Source organism: Hemicordylus capensis, chromosome 2 (assembly GCF_027244095.1).
Source record: "Hemicordylus capensis ecotype Gifberg chromosome 2, rHemCap1.1.pri, whole genome shotgun sequence".
Classification (NCBI taxonomy): domain Eukaryota; kingdom Metazoa; phylum Chordata; class Lepidosauria; order Squamata; family Cordylidae; genus Hemicordylus; species Hemicordylus capensis.
The window spans coordinates 157,099,235-157,119,262 of NC_069658.1; the positions used below are offsets into that span (position 1 = coordinate 157,099,235).

Sequence of the window (20,028 nt, forward strand, 5' to 3'; positions counted from 1 at the left end):
GTATTAGTGGCCAGACACGTGAAACATCTTGCGTGATCTGTGTCATGTGGAAATGTCATGTGTGTTTCTTTAGATACAAGTCAAGCCTCTCTTTTGAATTCAATAACATATTTTTATTTCTATTTTAAACCTGTGGGTGGTCAGTTCTTTTGAGAAGTGGTCTATAACTGTGCCTCACTGATTTTTTGTTGAACCCTGTTTGCTCTTTGTGACATCACTCTCTGTGATATTACCAACTGCCTTCTCTCAACTGTCAGCTGCTCAGAAGTTTCTGGTGGGAGCAAAAGGGGTTGATTTCTGCCATTCCTGGAGCCGTTCCCATCACTGAGTGAGAGAGAGGAGCTGGGAGAGGAGCTGCTTCCTTCTCGCCTCTGCTTTCCTCTGCCGGGGTTAGCAGAAAGGTTGATCTCCAGATGATGCAGTTAAGGGCTTCAAGGACACCAGCAGGCCTTTCTCTCCTGGGCGCCTTCAGCATCATAGCAGGTACAGGATAAAGATCATGATGGAGGGTAAGGGGCTTCTCTTCTGTGCTGTGAACCGTTTCATCAAGTGGCGAGGAGTTTCAAGGGTAGCCCTGGCTTTCCTCTGTTTCCTTTGGAGGAGACGTAGGGGGTTTCTGTAGAATTTCCTTTATCCGGCTGTTAGCTAGACCTTGGTCCACTGGGCCAAGAGAGGCACTTTTTAAAGTAGAGACTCTTCTTTTGAGCAGGGGGAGAGCAGTTGTCCCTCTTCAGCACTGCACAGCGCCCTTTCCAGGGCCTCCCTTGTGTCTCTTTTCCAATCATTTGGCCCTTGGGAACAGGGAGCCAATGGGGGGGGGGTCCTCCTCTTGTGCCACACAGTTTGGGAAACGGCCCTGCTCCCTGGGCCAAGAGGGACCTTTGGACGAAGTCGCAGTTCCTTTTGGGACACGGAAACATCTTCGGGCCTTCTTGTGACACACAGCTTGGCTTCCCTCCCTGCTAACTGAGCAAAACATTTTTTAAAGTGGTGCCTCGCTTATATTTCGGGGTGGGGGGCAGGGAGCAACTGCCCCTAATCAACTCAGCATAGCATCCTTCTGAGGCTACTCCTGGCGTCTCTCTGGAGCTGCTGCTTGGACCGTGAGCCCCTCTGGGACAGGGAACTCTCTTCTCATTCCTTTTGCAATGTTAACTCCTTTTAGTTAAAAATGGCATCTCAACCTTTGTACTAATTGTGGATCGTGAGTGTGACTGGAAAGAGTGATGAGATCGCATGGTCCCTCCTCCCTGCATGAGAGGGAGGAGTCTGGTCTTGTTCAGACACACCTCTGCACGTCATTCAGACCCGGGAACTGTGGGTTAAGTGCTTACACATCTGGATGATCTGCTTTTTCTTTATGTCAAAAGAAATAGAGATACCAAAGCAGGACGTGAAAGATTTGGGGGCACAAGAGGAGAGCTGGTCTTGTGGAGGCAAGCATGACTTGTCCCTTTAGCTAAGCAGGGTTGACCCTGGTTGCATCTGAATGGGAGACTTGATGTGTGAGCACTGCAAGATATTCCCCTCAGGGGATGGAGCCGCTCTGGGAAGAGCAGAAGGTTTCAAGTTCCCTCCCTGGCATCTCCAAGATAGGGCTGAGAGAGATTCCTGCCTGCAACCTTGCAGAAGCCACTGCCAGTCTGTGAAGACATTACTGAGCTAGATAGACCAATGGTCTGACTCAGTATATGGCAGTTTCCTATGTCTTTTCTCCTGTCTACCTGGAGGAAGGTCAAGCTGCACAAAGAGAATGCAGGATCCTGCAAGGATACAGCTGACTGTGATGAGGGCATAATCAAGAAAGGTCTGGATTCTTGAACAGTAGAGCCTGAACCAGCTGCACCCAATAAGGGCTGGAGAGACCAGCTACAGGGTGGAGACCTGCAGGCCCCTATTTAAGCCCTGCTGAGTCTAGATGGCCCTTGCTACAAGAGCATGTTTAGCTGTGTTTCCTAATGTTTGAGTCTCTGTCTGTCCAGCATCCAGGCTCTGCTGGCTTATCTCCTGGGGCCTTGGTCTTTCCCTGTTGTTCCTTTCTGCAGGAGTTCTCTGGTTCTTGTCCAAACTGTCTTCCTGTCCTCTTTTTAGGCCTGGTCTCCACTTGGCCTAGCAGCCTTCCCTGAGCTGGGCCTGTGCCAAAGTAAAAGTGCCCAGGAGAAGGAGTGGGAATCGGAAAAGAATGAAGGCGAAGCAAGCAATGGAGGATCCTGATAGCTGTGTCTCCTGATCCATACTACAGTCCTGTAAGGTAGGCGAGTCTTGTTGGTTCCATATCACAGATGGGATAACTGAGGCTGTGGGGTTTGCCTGAAGTCTTCTGAGGCCAGATCCAAAGCAGGGACTTCCAGATGAGTCATCCAGACTCCTGGTCAGCCGGTCCTAGTAGCTCTCCTAGTTACAGAGAGGGCTTTGGGAAGAAGCTGGGTCTGTCTTAGAGAAAGTAGGTGCTCTTTGTGTCTCTGAATTCTGTGGGGGAAACATGGAAAACTCTGCTGTGTTTGGGTTGTGGGGCAAGCACTGCTGGGCTGTGATGCTGCGTTCCTGGTCTCTTCCAAGGAATCTCTCCAAAGATTGGGGAAAGGAGGCTTGCCTTCTCCCCATGGCTCTGCTCTATGCTGAGAGCATTTGGGGCTCTTTCCCCCAGCAAGTGCTCCAAGATGGCCCCTCAGGCCCAGGGGAGGTAGGCCCCAAAGTTAAACCAGCTGTCACTGGGGTAGGTGGTGTGGGGCTCATCTGAGCCAGGCCGTGCAATCCCAGTCTGGGACCAAAATGAGCAGGTGTGGGGAAGAGATGCCCCTGAGGCCCGTGGGGAGTTGCAGGGAGGGAAGGAGAATCGTGTGGCTTGTCTCGTTTCAATCTGCAAATCAGCCCTATAGGGTAGGCAAGTCTTCTCTGGCAGATGGGAAGCCTGAGGCCCTGGGGTTTTCCTGATAGATTTTTAGCCTCTCTTAATGTCTCTGTGCCATTTAAGTTAAATACATTTAAAAAATATTGCACAAAGTTGACTGAAATGCAGCAAACTGGAAGGAGGTGGCAGCTAGCAGGCGGTCCTGGGACTGGATTTGGGGAAAGTGCTGCAGAAGTCGAGTGTGTGGAGGGGAATGCAGGAAGGCCTGGTCCCTGCAGCTGTGTGGAAGACAAGGGCCAGATCGCAATGCTCAGTAGCAGTGAATGGGCCCCGTGAGCAGGGGGGGCTGGTCAGTAAGGGCAGGGGGGCTCTTCCCCCTCACCCCCCCGAATCCCAGGAGGACAGGGGCAGAGGGGAGCATCTCCAGTCAGTGTCCCAGGAGCAGAAAAGGAAGGACTTGCCTAACTGATGTACCAGGCTAGAAGGACTCAGTATCACTTACTGCCTGGCTTTGTGTTTTCATGTTTGAATTCCTGTGTGTCTCCTTGGTTCCCTGTGCCTGCCTCTCAATTTGTGTGCCAAGGTAGGCTTGAGGTGAATATGCCCTAAATATTCTGTTTTCTCAGTATATTCTCACGGGGGCTGGGGGTGGGAATAGGAAATTGTGAGTAATTCCTACTGAGCATTAAAATATTTGGAAAACATTCTCCAAATAATTCTCCCAGCAGCCTCATTGGCAAATGAGAGCTGAACTTTTAATCTGCTTAGAAATGCAGTTACAGTTAATTACCCAGCAGTTATAGCCCATTATTGCTGTGACACCTCCTCCTCTCCCATACTTAATTGACAGATTCACTGTAAAACTGACTCCTGATTCAGTAAGAATTTCCCTTTTTTGTTCCTTTGATTTTTAAAATTAATCTCAGCCTGTTCAGAATCATCATAGCAGGAATGTTAGCATTGAGGAACAGGAGCAGCCCATCAAGACACACGTTTATGTCCTCTTTTCTGCAAACTGACCTTGGAAAAGCAGAATTAAACACAAAATTGTGAAATGTAAAACCCCACATTTGGTGTGCTGATTGTGTTGTGTCTGTTTACCACAAGACAACTGGCGTATGACTCAGGGAGGCGTGAGTTTGAATCCCCCACTCAGCCATGAAAGCCACTGTGTGTGACTGTGGGCCCACATGCTTGTCTCTCAGCCCAAACTACATCTCTGATGGTTGTGAGGATAATAATCATCATGTAAAAATACGACGATGGATATTCATATATTGCTTTTCAACAGCAGTTCCCAAAGCGATTTACAAAGAGAAATAAAAATAAAGATGGATCCCTGTCCCAAAGGGCTCACAATCGAAAAAGAAACCTAAGGCAGACACCAGCAACAGCCACTGGAGGGATGCTGTGCCTGTGTTGGATGGGGCCTGTTGCTTGCCCCCTGCAATGGTAAACCCAAAGAAAACCACAGGGCTCTGTGGGCGCCAGGAGTCAAAATTGACTTGACGGCACACTTTACCCTGCCATAGAAATATATGGCACTGTCTATATTGCACTGTCCTCTTTGCCTTCTCCATACTCCATAATCTTAATCTTGACCAATCCCAAACTGAAAGAAGTGTGCACACAAATTCTAAACTTCAGACAAAGATCTTCATAAAGAGAAGAATAGGCAGCAGACACTTACCCATTGTTCCAAGAAAAGAGGTCAATCTCTCTCTCTCTCTCTGTATTAAGATTAAGAGAGGCTAGAAAACATCCTGTTCCTTTTTACCAAGGCCCTCTTCATAACTTGGAGACTGGAGTAGCACAGGGCCAAGAGGCTGCACTAGCAGTCTGACAGCCCCCACTGGATGCTGCCTCTATCAGGAAAACCCCAGGGCCTCAGGCTTCCCATCTGCCAGAGGGACTTACCTACCCTATAGGGTTGATTTGCAGATTGAAACAAGAGACACTCCACACGATTCTCCTTCCCTCCCTGCAACTCCCATGGGCCTCCAGAGCATCTCTTCCCCACACCTGCTCATTTTGGTCCCAGACAGGGATTGCACGGCCTGGCTCAGATAAGCCCTGTGCAGTAGTCCTGTTCAGGTGTTACATCAACTGTAGATGCTGAAACCAAGATGTACTGGTTTCAATACTAGTACTGGTTTCAGTGCTAGATGTACTGAAACCAAGTACAGCATCCTCTAGAGCAGAGATTCTCAACATTGGGTCCCCAGATGTTATTGGACTTCAACTCCCATAATCCCCAGCCAAAGGCCACTGTAACAGCGGGGAAAGGGGAGGCAGGGAGGTATCCTGCCGCCCCAATTACTCGTAACATTACGGGGCCAGAGCGGGAAAGAGTCGGGAGGGGTAAGTAAGCCCTCCCGCCGCTCTTAAAGCTACCCCCCCCCCCACCTGAACCGGAACGCCAAGGTCCGGACGGTTCCGGGCCCATCCCTACTTGTAGGGATGTGGATGAATCAAGATCTGTGCACAGATTCACAGCACCGTTTTGGCCCCTTTAAAAGGGAGGAGAGAGCAGGTGCCTGCCTATTCCTCCACCTCTCCATGCTGCTTCCTACTGCGATGGCACTCCCCCCAGTAGCCCTGGCGCAGCGGAGCAGCAGCAGCAGCACACACATGGCCTCTGCACATCTTGGTTTGTGCACATCCCTAGTATGTTGCTGCCCCTGCTAACTGAGGAAAGAGGCACCACCTTTTCAAGAGGTGACTTGGTCATATTGAGCAGTGGGTGGAGCAATTCTTCCTATCCAATTCCAGCATAACACCCCTCCATAGTAGTAAACCACTATGGCCTGGTTTACACAGTCATTTGAAGCTAGGTTTAATGTGGGTTACCAGCATTGAAGTGATTGTGTGAACCAAGGTGTTAACCTGAGATTCCCACCTTGACATGGGTTCATGCAATCACACTAATGCTGGTAACCCACATTAAACCTAGATTCAGACTATTCTGTGAACAAGCCATATGTTGTTGTTGTGTTAAGATTTTTTTTAAAGATTTTGAGCCTTTTGGGGAAAGGCAACCATCTTTTCCCTTTTTTTGATGTAATAATAATAATAATAATAATAATAACAATAATAATAATTCAATTTCTATACTGCCCTTCCAAAAATGGCTCAGGGTGGTTTACAAAGAGAAATAACCAACAAATAAGATGGCTCCCTGTCCCCAAAGGGCTCACATTCTAAAAAGAAACATAAGACACACACCAGCAACAGTCACTGGAAGTACTGTGCGGGGGGTGAATAGGGCCTGTTACTCTCCCCCTGCTAAATAAAGAGAATCACCACGGTAAAAGGTGCCTCCTTGCCAAGTTAGCAAGGGTTCCTTTAAAACCCTTGTTGCTCTTGTTGAAAAGTGATTTAGAAATATTTGACATTGTAGTTGTTGCTGTGGACTTCTGGTAGTTCAGCCAATTTTGTTGCTCGTCTAGTCATCATGGTGGATGATTAGTGCTCGGTTGTCTCTTATTTAGCCAGTGTCTTCATTATTTCCCCACTTTTATTTCCATTTTAGCAAAACAGTGCAATAGTGACTAGAACTCCCAGCATCATTTTCTTTTCTTTTTTTAATGTAGGAACAGAAGAAGCTGCCATATACTGAGTCAGACCATAGATCCATCTCTCTCACTATGGTCTACACAGACTGGCAGTGGCTTCTCCAAGGTTGCAGGCAGGACTCTCTCTCAGCCTATCTTGGAGAAGCCAGGGAGGGAACTTGAAACCTTCTGCTCTTCCCAGAGCAGCTTCATCCCCTGAGGGGAATATCTTGCAGTGCTCACACATCAAGTCTCCCATTCATATGCAACTAGGGTGGACCCTGCTTAGCTAAGGGGACAAGTCATGCTTGCTACCACATGACCAGCCCACCTCTCTGTAGCTGCAGGATGTGTGGATATGGATAGGGGCCAGGGTGCAGAGGGATGGGGATCCAGTCTTCTGCTCTTGTGCCAATTACCAGCTTAGATCTCAGTATTCATCACGGAAAGGAAAGCTTATGGGCATTTCCCCTTCAACAGCTAACAAATTCTGGTAGCAATTAGCATTAGGGCTATGGATTTGAGGGGAAGCATTATACCCCTCCTGCACACTACAAACGTCATCCAAATCAGCCCCTCCCTTTGTGGCTTGCTTTATTGGAGGGCGGAGAGGGCATTAGGAGTTCCATAGAGATCCTGAAATACAGTCCCTCTATGTTCAAATACACCCCACCCATTGAGTATTTATCCTGTCTTGAGATTCAAGGTATAAAGAGAGTCTTTGGTCCTAGCAAAAATACATAATTTCTCCCTACAATCAGGCTCTGAAACTACAGGCTGCTTAGCTTAACTTCTGTGCCAGGTAAATTGATGGAAAGCATACTTAAGGACAAAATTGTTAAACAAATAGAAGAATAGGCCTTGCTGAATGAGAACAGGTTCATATGTGGTCTGGTAACAGAAGGCAGGAATAAATGGGCAGTTTTCACAATGGAGGGAAGTGTGAAGTGGGGTCCCCCAGAGATCTGTACTGGGACCAGTGTTATTCAACTTGTTCATAAATGATTTAGAAATTGGGGTAAGCAGCTAAGTGGCCAAATTTTCAGATGACACTCAACTATTTAGTGTAGTGAAATGCAAAACAGATTGTGAAGAGCTCCAAAAGGATCTCTCCAAACTGGGTGAGTGGGCGACAAAATGTCAAATGTGGTTCAATGTAAGCAAATGTAAAGTGATGCATATTGGTATTTTAAAAACCCCAACTTGACATATACACTGATGGGGTCTGAGCTGTCAGTGGCTGACCAGGAGAAAGAGCTTGAGGTCATGGTGGACAGCTCATTGAAAGTGTCCTCAGTGTGCGACAGCTGTGAAAAAAGGCCAATTCTGTGCTAGGGACCATAAGGAAGGGGACGGAAAATAAAAATGTTAGTATTATAATGCCCTTATACAAATCTATGGTGTGGCCAGATTTGGAGTACTGCGCACAGTTCTGGTCACCGTCTTTTAAGAAGGACATTGTCGAACTGGAAAAGGTGCAGAAGAGGGCAACCAAGACAATCAGGGGCCTAGAACTAGGGGCATATCTAGGGGAAATAGTGCCTAGGGCAAGCACTGAAATTGCACTCCTGTCCAAACAGGGATGATGGGACTTGTAGTCAACAATATCTGGAAATGCCTGTTAAAAGGAACACTGTACCATCTAGAGTAGAACACTGTACCATCTAGACATGGTTGTTGATCAAAACCTGAAAACATGAGCCATCTCTGTAAAAGACTTAGAACAGCAGTCAGGAGTTATGTGAGGATTCCAAGTTTCATTTTCGGTCTCATCTCAGGCTTTAAAAAAACAAAAAACAAAACTGTGACTTTGTCCTAGAGGATCACCTGCCCAAATAGCCACTAGCAAAATAGGGGAAGAAGAAGGTGTTGGTGGTGGTGGTGGGGTGTCTATAAACCAGTGAATGATTCCTGCCAGCCTTTGTCTTGTGATGACTGTTGGCTCATGATGGGGTATATGTGCATTCACCACACTAGTGCTTACTTTGGCACCAGGAGGGAGGAGGATACATTAGTTTGCCACACGAGACAGAGGAATTTGCATTTGCAACAGGAGCAGACAGCCAAGTTCTGGCAGGGCCAAAACCAGCCCCTGCCAGACTAAGAAATCATTGTCATTTGCCCCTTCCTGTCACAAGCAGTGTGCTGTTCTTTTATTATTGACTCTAACTCTCAGATATCCCAGTCATGGATGGAAAATTCAGGGTCAATTTACAAGAGACACATTTTCTACATGGAAGTTTCTTCTGTGCAGGTGTTGTGCAGAAAGTTTTGTGTAGTGACCACCAGGGGCATAGCAAGGTTGGAATGGGCCCAGAGATGAGATTTTAAAATGGGCCCCCAGCCCCTCAAAGTCCAGGGCCTCCACACATCCCAGGCCCCCAAGGATTAAGTCTGATATTTCAAAATAAGTATGCTGCCTGGAAATACATTTCACTGAATACACACACGCACACTTCACAGTATATAGTGATAGACATTGAGTACTATATATTTGTGCTACTTTTAATGCCTAGAACACACCAGAAACACTAATTATTAAAATGGCCTCCTCGCTGCAGATTAGCAAAGGAGACTTTCAACCATGCAGGGTGAGCCTATGTTTGTTTTCTCAGAATTCTTGAACAAATTCAGTCAAGTTTGATTCCAGGAGGTTTTTCACATGAGGCTTTTAAAGCCCTTTAACACACACCTCCTCTGGAATGGAGGTGCTGCATTCACATGTTGGCCAGATTTATCCTGAAGTCCCTACAAGTTATTGGGGAGCAGTTCACACGCAATTCAGGTTTTTCCACTGCTCGTTAGAGTGCAGCCTGATTGATATCCAGAGTGTGAGAAGATGCTCTTATACAAAAGTTCTCATGTCTGAGCAAGTTACAGTCTTCATATGCTCATTGTAAGAGAGCAACTAATCATTGGTTTGACTCATGCTGTAGGACACTAAGTAAACAATTGAAGAGTATTTACAGACAGTATAGATCGGGCTCAGAACACTCCCACCAATCTATTTTTCAGATAAAGAAAACATACAAAAGCCGTCTCAAACTTGCTAAACATCAAGCCTCACAAAATGACAATGGATATTCATATACTGCTTTTCAACAGAAGTTCCCCAAGCGATTTACACAGAGAAATAAAAATAAAGATGGATCCCTGTCCCAAAGGGCTCACAATCGAAAAAGAACCCTAAGACAGAAGCCAGCAACAGCCACTGGAGGGATGCTGTGCTGGGGTTGGATGGGACCTGTTGCTTGCCCCCTGCAGTGGTCAACCCAAAGAAAACCACAGGGCTCTGTGGGCGCCAGGAGTCAAAACTGACTTGACGGCACACTTTACCTTACAAATGCCATCGGTATATAAATATCAGAGCATCAGCACTTAAAAAGGTGTCTCTTTGCTCAGTTAGCTGGGGTAGCTGCTAATTGAGTCAAGTTAAGTAGCTAATTGCTAAACTTTATTTTCTTAAAACTACTTGCTTTCATAAAACTCCCCTGCCTTGTCTAGCACTCCTCTGTGTATATGGAGATTGTAGCAAATCCTAAGAGATCAAAGGTAAAGGTAGACTGTGCCGTCGAGTCGGTATCGACTCCTAGTGACCAGGAGTGGTTTACCATTACCATCTCCCATGCAGTACGAGATGATGCCTTTCAGCACCTTCCTGCTGCTGCCCCATATAGGTGTTCCCCATAGTCTGGGAAACATACCACCAGGGATTTGAACCAGCAACCTCTGGCAGTCATGTCATTTCCCTGCTGTGCCATTGAGTAGCTCCTAAGAGATTAGCAAAGCATAAAAAATCTTTCTCTATTTCACAGTGTTGAAGAACCTCTTGAATTTGTCTTCCCAGAAGATGGAGAGGTAAGTCTGACTCCTACCACCTCCAGAGGCCAGACTGTCAGAGAGCTACATAGGAAAAGACAGCAGTCCACAGATATCAAAGGTGTTGAAAAAGGAGCGTACTTCCTCTCTGTTGCTACTGAGCGCAGCACTGAACGCTGCCAATACGAGAATGCAGGTTTAGGCTAGGCAGTAGGAATGCTTTCCCAAATGGGAGAAGGGTTGCCAAGGTCACCTCATGGAGTCCTGGGCTCCTCTTTGCTGATGGTTTTCAGACAGAAGCCAGATAACGATGATCTCCAAGGAGCCTTCCCACTCTAAAATGCAAAGATTCTGCTGTGATCGTCACATTGAGTCTGCAAGGGATCTGCAAGTCCCGCCCCCCCGACACCCAGACTGATTCTATTTGCCCCCCAAGTTGACTGCAGTTATGAGGAAGCAGATTTAAGCTAAGCCTTGAGAATAATTTCCCACGGGAGAGATGTCTGCAGAGGCACACACAACCATCCCAAGTACAGATATAGATAGTATAGAGGTACACTCGCACATATACTTGTGAACACTTTTTTAATGTCAATAATTGGTAAAGAGGGACCAGTGATGCATGGATTTATTTTTCTGATTGAATCCCTTCCCTTGATGGGAGTTGCAGCCCAACAACATCTGGGACCAAGTTTGAGAATCTCTTGTCTGTTGGCTTCCCAGAGGCATCCAGTGAGCCCCTATGGGGAAACAGCATGCTGGATTAGATAGGCCTTGGGTCTGATCCAGCAGGGCTGTTAGGTTCTTAACAGTCAGGTATGATGGGAGTTGTAGTCCAACTTCTATTTCCAGTCATTCTCTTCAGCCTGACCTACTTTACAGGACTATTGTGAGGATAGAAGAATTGCATATTTGGAGGTCCCGGCAGTAAGGGCAGATATAAATTCCAGAAGCCAAGGGTTCTTAAAATTGGGTCCCCAGATGTTTTGGGACTAGAATTCCCATCATCCTCAGCTACAAAACCTTGCAGGAGTATTGCATGTCTTGTTGATCAAAAGGGAATCATGCATGTTTGGAATGGAAGGGTCCTTGTAAGAGCCCTGAAAAGTCAGAAGTTAGATTACACAGAAGTTATATTAGAAGTTACAAATATTTTAAAGTTGATGCTTATGCTTTATTTTAAAAATATTTATATATTTCATATTGAAAAGACTCTTGGTTAAAACAACGCAGGGTTGTGTACAGCCCATCGGATCCCTCTACTACCTCTTGGTTTCTCCCAAGACGTGCTCAAGAGAGATTTCCATAGAGATCTGCTTGCACAGACATTACACTTTCATCTTGCTTCTGCATCCTTGCAATAGCTGCCACTTGAAGCACTAGAGGGGTGGGGAGGGATAGCTATTCACAGCAATTAGCCAAGAAGCTAGGGATGACCCACCTGTAGCTCAGCAGCTGCTGTTGGACTAGAATTCGCATCATCCCCAGCTGCTGTGTTGAGACTACAGATGATCACCCCCATCAAAACAGGTGGCTGGGGATGGTAGAAGTTTTAGTATGGTGGGAGTTGTAATCCAACACAGTGATAACAAATATAGTCCCCTGATGCAAATCCATGGTGAAAAGCATCGTGAAAGAAAGCATCAGGGTTTGGGCAACAGCTTGTATAAGGGGGCTGGATAAAGAAATCAACATGAAAATAGGAAGGTTGAAACTAAGGGCGAATAAGGGAAGGCCATTAAAGTAACACATTGATCTGAATTTAAGATGCTATTACCCCAAATGATTTGATGTTAAAACTCAGGGTCACGACGTAAATTCAGAATCCTGCTGTTTTAGGTAAGTAAATGTTTAACATATATTAAACTGCCACCCATTCCTGGAGGGCCGGCTGCCCGTTGGTTCTTTCCTCCTGCCTCCCAAATGACTTGATGTTAAAATTCAGGTTCATGACATAAATTCAGAATCCTGCTGTTTTAGGTAAGTAAATGTTTAACATATATTAAACTGCCACCCATTCCTGGAGGGCCATTCGCCCGTTTGTTCCCTCCTCCTCTTGCCGGACCCCACAAGGCTTGGCGTTCCCTCCTCCTCTTGCCGGACCCCACAAGGCTTGGCGTTCCCTCCTCCTCTTGCCGGACCCCACAAGGCTTGGCGTTCCCTCCTCCTCTTGCCGGACCCCACAAGGCTTGGCGTTCCCTCCTCCTCTTGCCGGACCCCACAAGGCTTGGCGTTCCCTCCTCCTCTTGCCGGACCCCACAAGGCTTGGCGTTCCCTCCTCCTCTTGCCGGACCCCACAAGGCTTGGCGTTCCCTCCTCCTCTTGCCGGACCCCACAAGGCTTGGCGTTCCCTCCTCCTCTTGCCGGACCCCACAAGGCTTGGCGTTCCCTCCTCCTCTTGCCGGACCCCACAAGGCTTGGCGTTCCCTCCTCCTCTTGCCGGACCCCACAAGGCTTGTTTCCCCTGGAACTATATTTGGGGACCTTCAACTTTATTTGGGCAATGTCCCCCAGAAGTTTTGTATGTGAAATTTTTGTACTTTAAATTGCCTCTATCTTAAATGGTTTCTTTAAATTTTTGTACAGCCTATTGGATCCCTCTGCTGCCCTTTGATTTCTCTTGGACCAGCTTGACAGATGTTTCCGTAGTAGTCTCTTTCCACATGTTTCATGTTTCTGCTGCTTGTTTGCTGTAGCTGCCACTTGAGCCCTCATGCTAAATATGCTAAATAAAATAAATGTGTGGTTTTGTGGGGCAGCGGGTGGGGCTATCTATTCACAGCATTTAGGCTCTGGCCGGGTGGAGTTGTGGTGTTAAGAGGGGGCAGGGCAGCAAACTGATTCTCTACAGAGCAGACATCCAAAAGCAAGAGAAATGGCACAGAGGAAGCCGAGAGGCTAGAGATTGCCCGACGCTTCCCAGCTCTTGTTGGATTACAACTCCCATCATCCCCAGCTTCTCTTGTTCAGGACTACAGCTCCCATCACCCCCTGCCATAAAGCTTGGCTGGGGATGATAGAAGCTGTCCTCCAATCACCCCCAGCCACCTTGTATTGTGGCATGAGTTGATGGGAGTTCAACAACAGCTAGAGAACCTCAGGCTGGCCACACCTGCAATAACAAATACAGTCCCCTGATGTAAATCCAGATCTTCTTATGAAGAGAACCATCACGTTTTGAGCAATGGCTTGTTGGGGGGGCGGATAAATAAATCAACATGAAAACCAGGCAGTTGAAACAGAGGGTCGTGAAGAAAACACCACTTAAGTAGCTCACATTTGTTTCCTTTTTCTTCTCTCTCCGCTATACCAGCAAAGAAGAGCTTCCCTTTCAACATCTAAGAAAGGATCCCATCCTGCTTCTGATGCACTGTTATCAACGCGAGTGCTGAGGGTTGCATCGGCCGGGTAAATATGCATTGACACAATGACAAATCTCTCCGGTGGCTGAGCGGAATGGTGGGCCCTAGAGAAGGCAGGAAGAGGCTGAGGAGAGCAACCCCACAACAGATGCCCATTCCCTTTTTGACTAGGTTTGCAAAAGCCTCATGTACACTCAAGGTCATGAGGCTTTTGCAAAGAGGGGGCATAGTTTCCCGGGAAACGACTTCACCCCAGGAGTGGAATCCACACCTTAGTTTACAGAGCTCCCTTCAAACTAGTTACTGAAGTTGCAGCCCAGGTTTGCACCCGTTCCCTCTGTCCCATCTCTTGATTCCGAGTCTGGGTCCCCACCCCACCCCTTCCCCTGGCTCTGCATCCAGTGCGGGGTGCAAATGTCACGTCCAGTCCTGGCAGGGTGCAAGAAACAAGGCTGGACCCCACAGTGAACCATTCTGTAAGGCCAAGCAGGGGGGCAGAGGGTGCGCTAGTGAAAGCGATCCCCGCCCTCTCTTGGCCTTCTGCAGGGACACCTCGGCATCCACTCACCCCCCTCAGGTGACAGTGTGGGATTAGCCGGTCGCCATTTGGGGCCGAGTAGGAATTTTCCCCATCCACCCAGATTGGCCTGGAGGTGGCTGGTTTTTTGCCTACTCTGCACTGTTGCACTGGACGGGATTTCTGATCTGGCGGATGTTAGGAGTGGTGCCGCTAAATAGTGTAGCCCCTTGGTCACCATGGCAGGTCCGAGGAGGGGATGTAGTGCCCCACCCCGTTGGTGGCAGGTGCGATTTCCCCCAGCTACACTCTAGTTCTCTGCTAAAATGAGTCAATAAAGTGATGGCCCTAGTTTCAACCCATTTCCTGTGTGCTGTCGTTTATTTCTGGGTGTGGGTGCAAAGGGACTTCATGGCAGAACGCTTGCAAGACAGTCTCAAGTAGCATTGAGTGTGAGCTATAGATCCACAAAGGCAAGCTTTACAAAGAGGCAGAATCCGAAATTCAGGAGAAGCATGAGTTGCTCCTTCTGCTCTAGCCAGGTCTTCTGCTCCTCCAACTCCACAAATGGGAGTCTGGGTCATACTCACACAATCAAGTGGCAAAGCTCTGCATAGACTGTATCACTTCAGGCTGCAAGTGGAAGGTAGGGTTTTTAAATGCTCTCCCTCATAATAGTTTTTTTTAAAAAAATAGCATGTTGGGAACAAGTGTTCAACTCAGGGGTGCAAACAGAGAAAAAGCTTAAGGAGCACCTCATTAATTTTATTTTGTGGATCGGTATGGGCTATTAGAGGCACAGTGGGGAAGTAACTTGCCTAGGGAGCAAGAGGCTGCTGGTTCAAATCCCCGCTATTTCCCAGTCTATGGGAAACACCGATATCGGGCAGCAGTGATATAGGAAGATGCTGAAAGGCATCATCTCATACTACCAGGAGATGGCAATGGTCAACCCCTTCCCAATTCTACCAAAGACAACCACATGGCTCTGTGGTTGCCAGGAGTTGGCAGGTGGTGTGATAAAATGCAGGGGAAACTGCTCAATTGGTTAAGGGTGATGTGCACTCTTGGTTCAGTCTAACCCTTTCCCTTCAGAGCTATTTTTCGATGTGCAGGGATCTTCTGTGGGGAGGGATGCACAAATCACACGTCTGCAGCTTGAAGTGATACAATCCAGGAAAAGGTTACTCAGTGATTTTGCTGAATGTTTCAAGTATTGTCAGCAGTCTGTCTGTGAGCACAGCAAAAAGAGAATCTGGTGTTTAGTAGGTGCCAGCATGAATGTGTCACACTGGAGTAATCTCTCCTCATCTTTTAACAGAGTTACTAGTTTGGTAGAGGACAGGGATGCTGTGGACAAAGTGTGCCTTGATTTCTGCAAAGCATTTTGACACAGTCCCCACAATATCCTCCTTGACCTCTGTGGAGAATGGGGCCAAAAACTCCATGTTGTAGGTTTGCTTGGTCTTTATTTTGATTTATATTTAAAATGGCTGTCCATTCACCACTTGCGTTGCTGGAGTAGATGAAACCTTGACCTTTTCTCTACCCCAGGGTTGTTTTTCTGGCTGGTGTTCATCCCTGCCCCACCCCCACCCCTAAGTTCTGGTTTGTGTTTGCCCTGATTGGCTAATCCAGGGCGCTTTCCAGATTACACTCTGAAATTATGCAGGGATTGCGGTGTCACAACACAGGAAGTATGGAAGCACACTGAGCAGGTCTGGAGTGACACTGTTGTAGGGTTTAATCTGGAAAGTGCCCTCAGGAGGTGGGCAGAGTTCCAGGGATTCAAAGGGGAGGTTGGAGCAGTTTAGGGAGCAGGAGAGCAGTTGGAGGAGCTGAATAGCAAAGAAGAGCTGAAGATCACACAGAGGAGCTGGATTGCTCTTGGAGCAGCTGGAGGAACAGATAGCAGCAGAACCAGACAAGGCAGCGCTGAGCAGAGAGAGAGAGAGCCAGGCTTGCAGGGAAGCCAAGTGGGCTGACGAAGAGCTGCTGGTGAGGTGCCTCTTAGGGCCAGCGTGGAGTGTCCGATAATTGCTGGATGGGCTTATCTCATTTTCTTCTTCTTCTTCTTTTTTGCTCTTATGGTTGTTAAACATTGCAAAAGCTATGTTCAAATTGGTATTTTTCCCTCTCAAGTAAAGATTTCACCTCTTGATTAAATTCTGGTGTAGTCTCTGTCTGTGTTCTCCACCCCAGGCTTAAATGCCACACCACCCTGCCTAGATTGAGTGAGAGACGGAAGGCTGATGGGCTGCCAAGTGGAGACAGCCAAGAAACATAAGGAATTCCATTTGGGGTCAGCAGCAGTAAAGCTGGTCAAATCATGGGGCTGGTTGAGACCAGACCGTGACAATCTCTCTCATAATCTGATCTATTTAACCTAACTAGCCTTTGCCTGCTGCTGCTTCTACAATTATACTGGATTCTCTGGATAAATCAGAGTGCAGCAAAATCCCCTCTAAAGCTTCCCTGAGAATTACTTGCCGCTTTCTGTAACAATTCTCTCTTTCAAAAACGGAAGACCAGAATGGGCGAGGTCTATTGGTATAAAATAGCACATGGTTTCCATAGATGGTGTGTGTCTGCCATCAGGGAGCATTTATGGCTCTAGTCTGGAGAGTGCCTTCAATAGGTGGAAAGGAAAAACACATCCACTCACTCATTTCATTCCACCATTAGTGGAGATGGTTTTGTCTCTATGGCAATTACTACTGACTAATAACTTACTCCAGAGCAAGTGCACATAATGACATTCGTACCTGTAAGCCTAAATTTAATACCACAATTAGTGAAGAAGCTCTTGAAAGTTAGTTGGGTGGTAGAGCACACATTTTCATGTGCGAGGTAGCTTCAGACTTCAGTGTCTCCAATTCTGCACTCTCTCCAGGCCCATAAAAGTACGGAGGCACCTTCAGATGTGATATTGTGCATATTTTTCAGTGTTGAGAGCCAGTGTGGTGTAGGTCTTAGGGTTTTGGACTAGGAATAGGGAGACAAAGTTTAAATTCCTGTGCAGCTGTGAAATTCAGTGGGTGTACCTTCCAGGCTCGTTGTGAGGACAGACATAACATGTACTCTGCTCTGGGATCCTTGGAGGAAAGCCGGAGGTGGGGGTGGGGGAATAAAAGTAAAAACATTTGCCCATCTTATCCATCTAATGTTGTATACCTACAATAGCCCTGTAAGATAGTTTAGTATATTGCCAGTTGGGGGAGCCATGGCTAGTGGACAATGGGCTGCCAAAGGTCTGCTTCATGACTGAGTGGAGATTGGAACCAAGCAGTGTTCCCTAGAAGAGGGATTCCCAGATGTTGTTGACTACAACTCCCAGAATCCCCAAGCAAAAGCCATTGCAGCTGAGGATTCTGGGAGCTGTCAACATCTGGAAATCTCTCTTAGAGGGAACACTGCAGCCAAGGGTTTTTAGCTTGTGGTTGGAACCACGACGCTGCACCAATTCTTCTGCTTGGGTCCTGATTAGTACCTGGATCATCTGAGAAGCCCATACATGTTGCTCCAAGCTCTGAAGAGGTGGTCTGTTTTGGTATTCATTCAAGACTGAAAGAAGACGCCACGTAGCAAGCATAGGATGAAAGAAGTCCTGTGGAATGTGCAGGGCTTTGGGGAGTAGTGAGGGCGAAGGGAGGCAGGCCAAAGCTTAGGCTCGAGTTGAAGTGATTCCATCAAACAGGGCCAAAGTAAATTGGATTGCTCCCCTGAAGCATCAAACTGAATTGAGAACACATCTGAAGCACCAAGGTGATCCCCAAATCAAATCAGTGCTGATTTATTTGGCCCTGCTATCTAGCCCAGCATCCTGTTGCCCACCATGACCAACCAGAAGTCTACAAGCAGGAGGGAGAGGCTATATGCTATCTCTAGGCTCAGTAGGGTGCTGAATGCCAGTTGTGGGGAGAAACAGTGGAAGAAGGGAGGTATGCCTTCAAGACCAATATCCACGGATAGATGTGTCCTCCATGAATTTGTCTAATCCTGTTTTAAAGCCATCTAAACTAGAGACCATCAATACACCTTGTGGCAGCAAATTCCAAAGACTGATTAAGTGCTGCTGTGTGCATGAATACAGGGAAACCTCTCTATCTGCAGATCCAACACCCATGCTTTCGTGTCTCTGCTGTCAAGTCATTGACAGCCAACCTCGGCTTACGCAGGGAAAAAAGGTGAAGAACGGGTTTATTTTGCATGTCCAGGGTGGCTGGAAATGATCCCCAAAGTCATTTCCGGCTGCCATTTTGGGAGTAGGAGCCATTTTGTGGCTCTTTTTAAAAAAGAAGACAAATGGCCAATTTGGGACTAGCGGAGGGTGGGGGTGGCGGTTTTCCTGGAAGGCTGGAGACTTTGATAGGGCACTTGCTTTTGCTATTTCCCCTCATTTCCTGCCATTTTTGCCCTTTCCCCAGCCTCCAGGAACCTAAGCCCCGGATTCCCATTGCCGCAATACGCCGCTATCTGTGGATAATGGGGTTCACCTGTAAGTCCTTTTGTCTGTCCTAAATCGTATGCCAATCAGTTTCATGGAATGACTCCTGTTCCATTTTTTCAAAGTCCAGCAGATGGAAGTCATTAGAATAATGTTTAAAAGGATACCATTGCTCCTGTGCAGCAGGCCTTTTAAAATTGGAATCAAAATCTGGGGTCTCTTCATTCTCAGCAGACCAGACCTCACTGGGTAATGGAATGACATCTCTTCTTTGGAGGTGCACAAAAACAGCTGCTGTGCAGCCAGCTCAGGATCCAATACCCTTGAAGTAGATGGTTTTGCATTTCACTGAGGAGGACCCAGCTTTGCTAAAAGCAGGCCAAGAAGTCCTGCACAGAGAGGAGAATTGGGGGAATGTAGCTTCTCTGGCAACCAGTGGGTGGGACAGCAAGAATGATAACAGATTGCACGGAATATCGTCAGACAGAAACCAGCTTCAAAAGGTGGAAGGCAATTCAGCAATCAAGAGAAACTCCAAAAGCCAGAAGGAAACCAGAGATGTGAAGGGGGAAATCCATGGCTTGCCAGGGGGACAACTTTCATGAAATTCCAGTTCAGCAAGCAAAACAAATAGGAATGAAAAGGAGTGTCTACCCAGTGTGTGAGAAAAGCTTGAATCGCACACCAGACTTTAATGCCCATTGGAGAATGCACACAAGAGGCAGTATAAATGCATGGAATGTGAACATTTTAATTATTTTAATTATCAATCAATGTGTAGACACAGAAAAGCCGTATAAATGTCTGGAATGTGGAAAGAGCTTTTCTGATCAATCATATCTTCTTAAACAGCAAAGAATCTGCACATGGAGAAAACTGGATCAATGCTTTTTTAATTTTGTATTATACACTACATTTATAGACCACCCCATCCAAAGGCTCTGGGTGGTGCACAACCAATTTAAAAAGACATAAAACACCATCTAAAACACAGTACTTAAAACAATATAAAAACAATTCAAAAGCATTTAAAATCAATTAAAACACGCCCAAACAATTTAAAAACCTTGGAAGACCAGGCCAAACAAGTTTGCAGGGCCCTCTTAAAGGCCAACAGCGAGCCTAAATTGTGGCTATCTGCTGGGAGTGCATTCCATAGGCCAGGAGCAGCTGCAGAGAAGGCCCGGTTCTGAGTCGCCACCAGACGTACCGGTGGCAACAGGAGATGGAACTTTCCAGATGACCTCATCGTGAGATAGGGATCATACAGAAGAAAGCACTCTCTAATGTAACCCAGACCCAAGCCCTTCAGGGCTTTAAAGGTAATAACTGGCACTTTGTATTTTGCCCGGAAACATATCAGCAACCAGTGCAACTCTTTAAAAACAGGCATAATCTGGTCTCTCCAGGTTACCCCAGAGACCAGTCTGGCTGCCGCATTTTGAACTAACTGAATTTTTCGTACGAGTGTAAGAGAT

The 20,028-nt window shown here is 46.9% G+C and overlaps 1 long non-coding RNA gene across 3 annotated transcripts; it reads left to right on the plus strand.

The window, feature by feature from the left end:
* Positions 1–249: 249 nt before the first annotated feature.
* Positions 250–14,465, plus strand: LOC128345379 (uncharacterized). 3 transcript variants are annotated; one of them, XR_008316409.1, is made up of 3 exons: positions 250–509; positions 2,092–2,251; positions 10,221–14,465. It is a non-coding gene; the product is annotated as an uncharacterized LOC128345379 (long non-coding RNA). The 3 variants fall into 3 exon arrangements; XR_008316407.1 differs by having other exon boundaries at positions 251–483; XR_008316408.1 differs by lacking the exon at positions 250–509 and adding an exon at positions 1,553–1,807.
* The last annotated feature ends 5,563 nt before the right edge of the window (positions 14,466–20,028 follow it).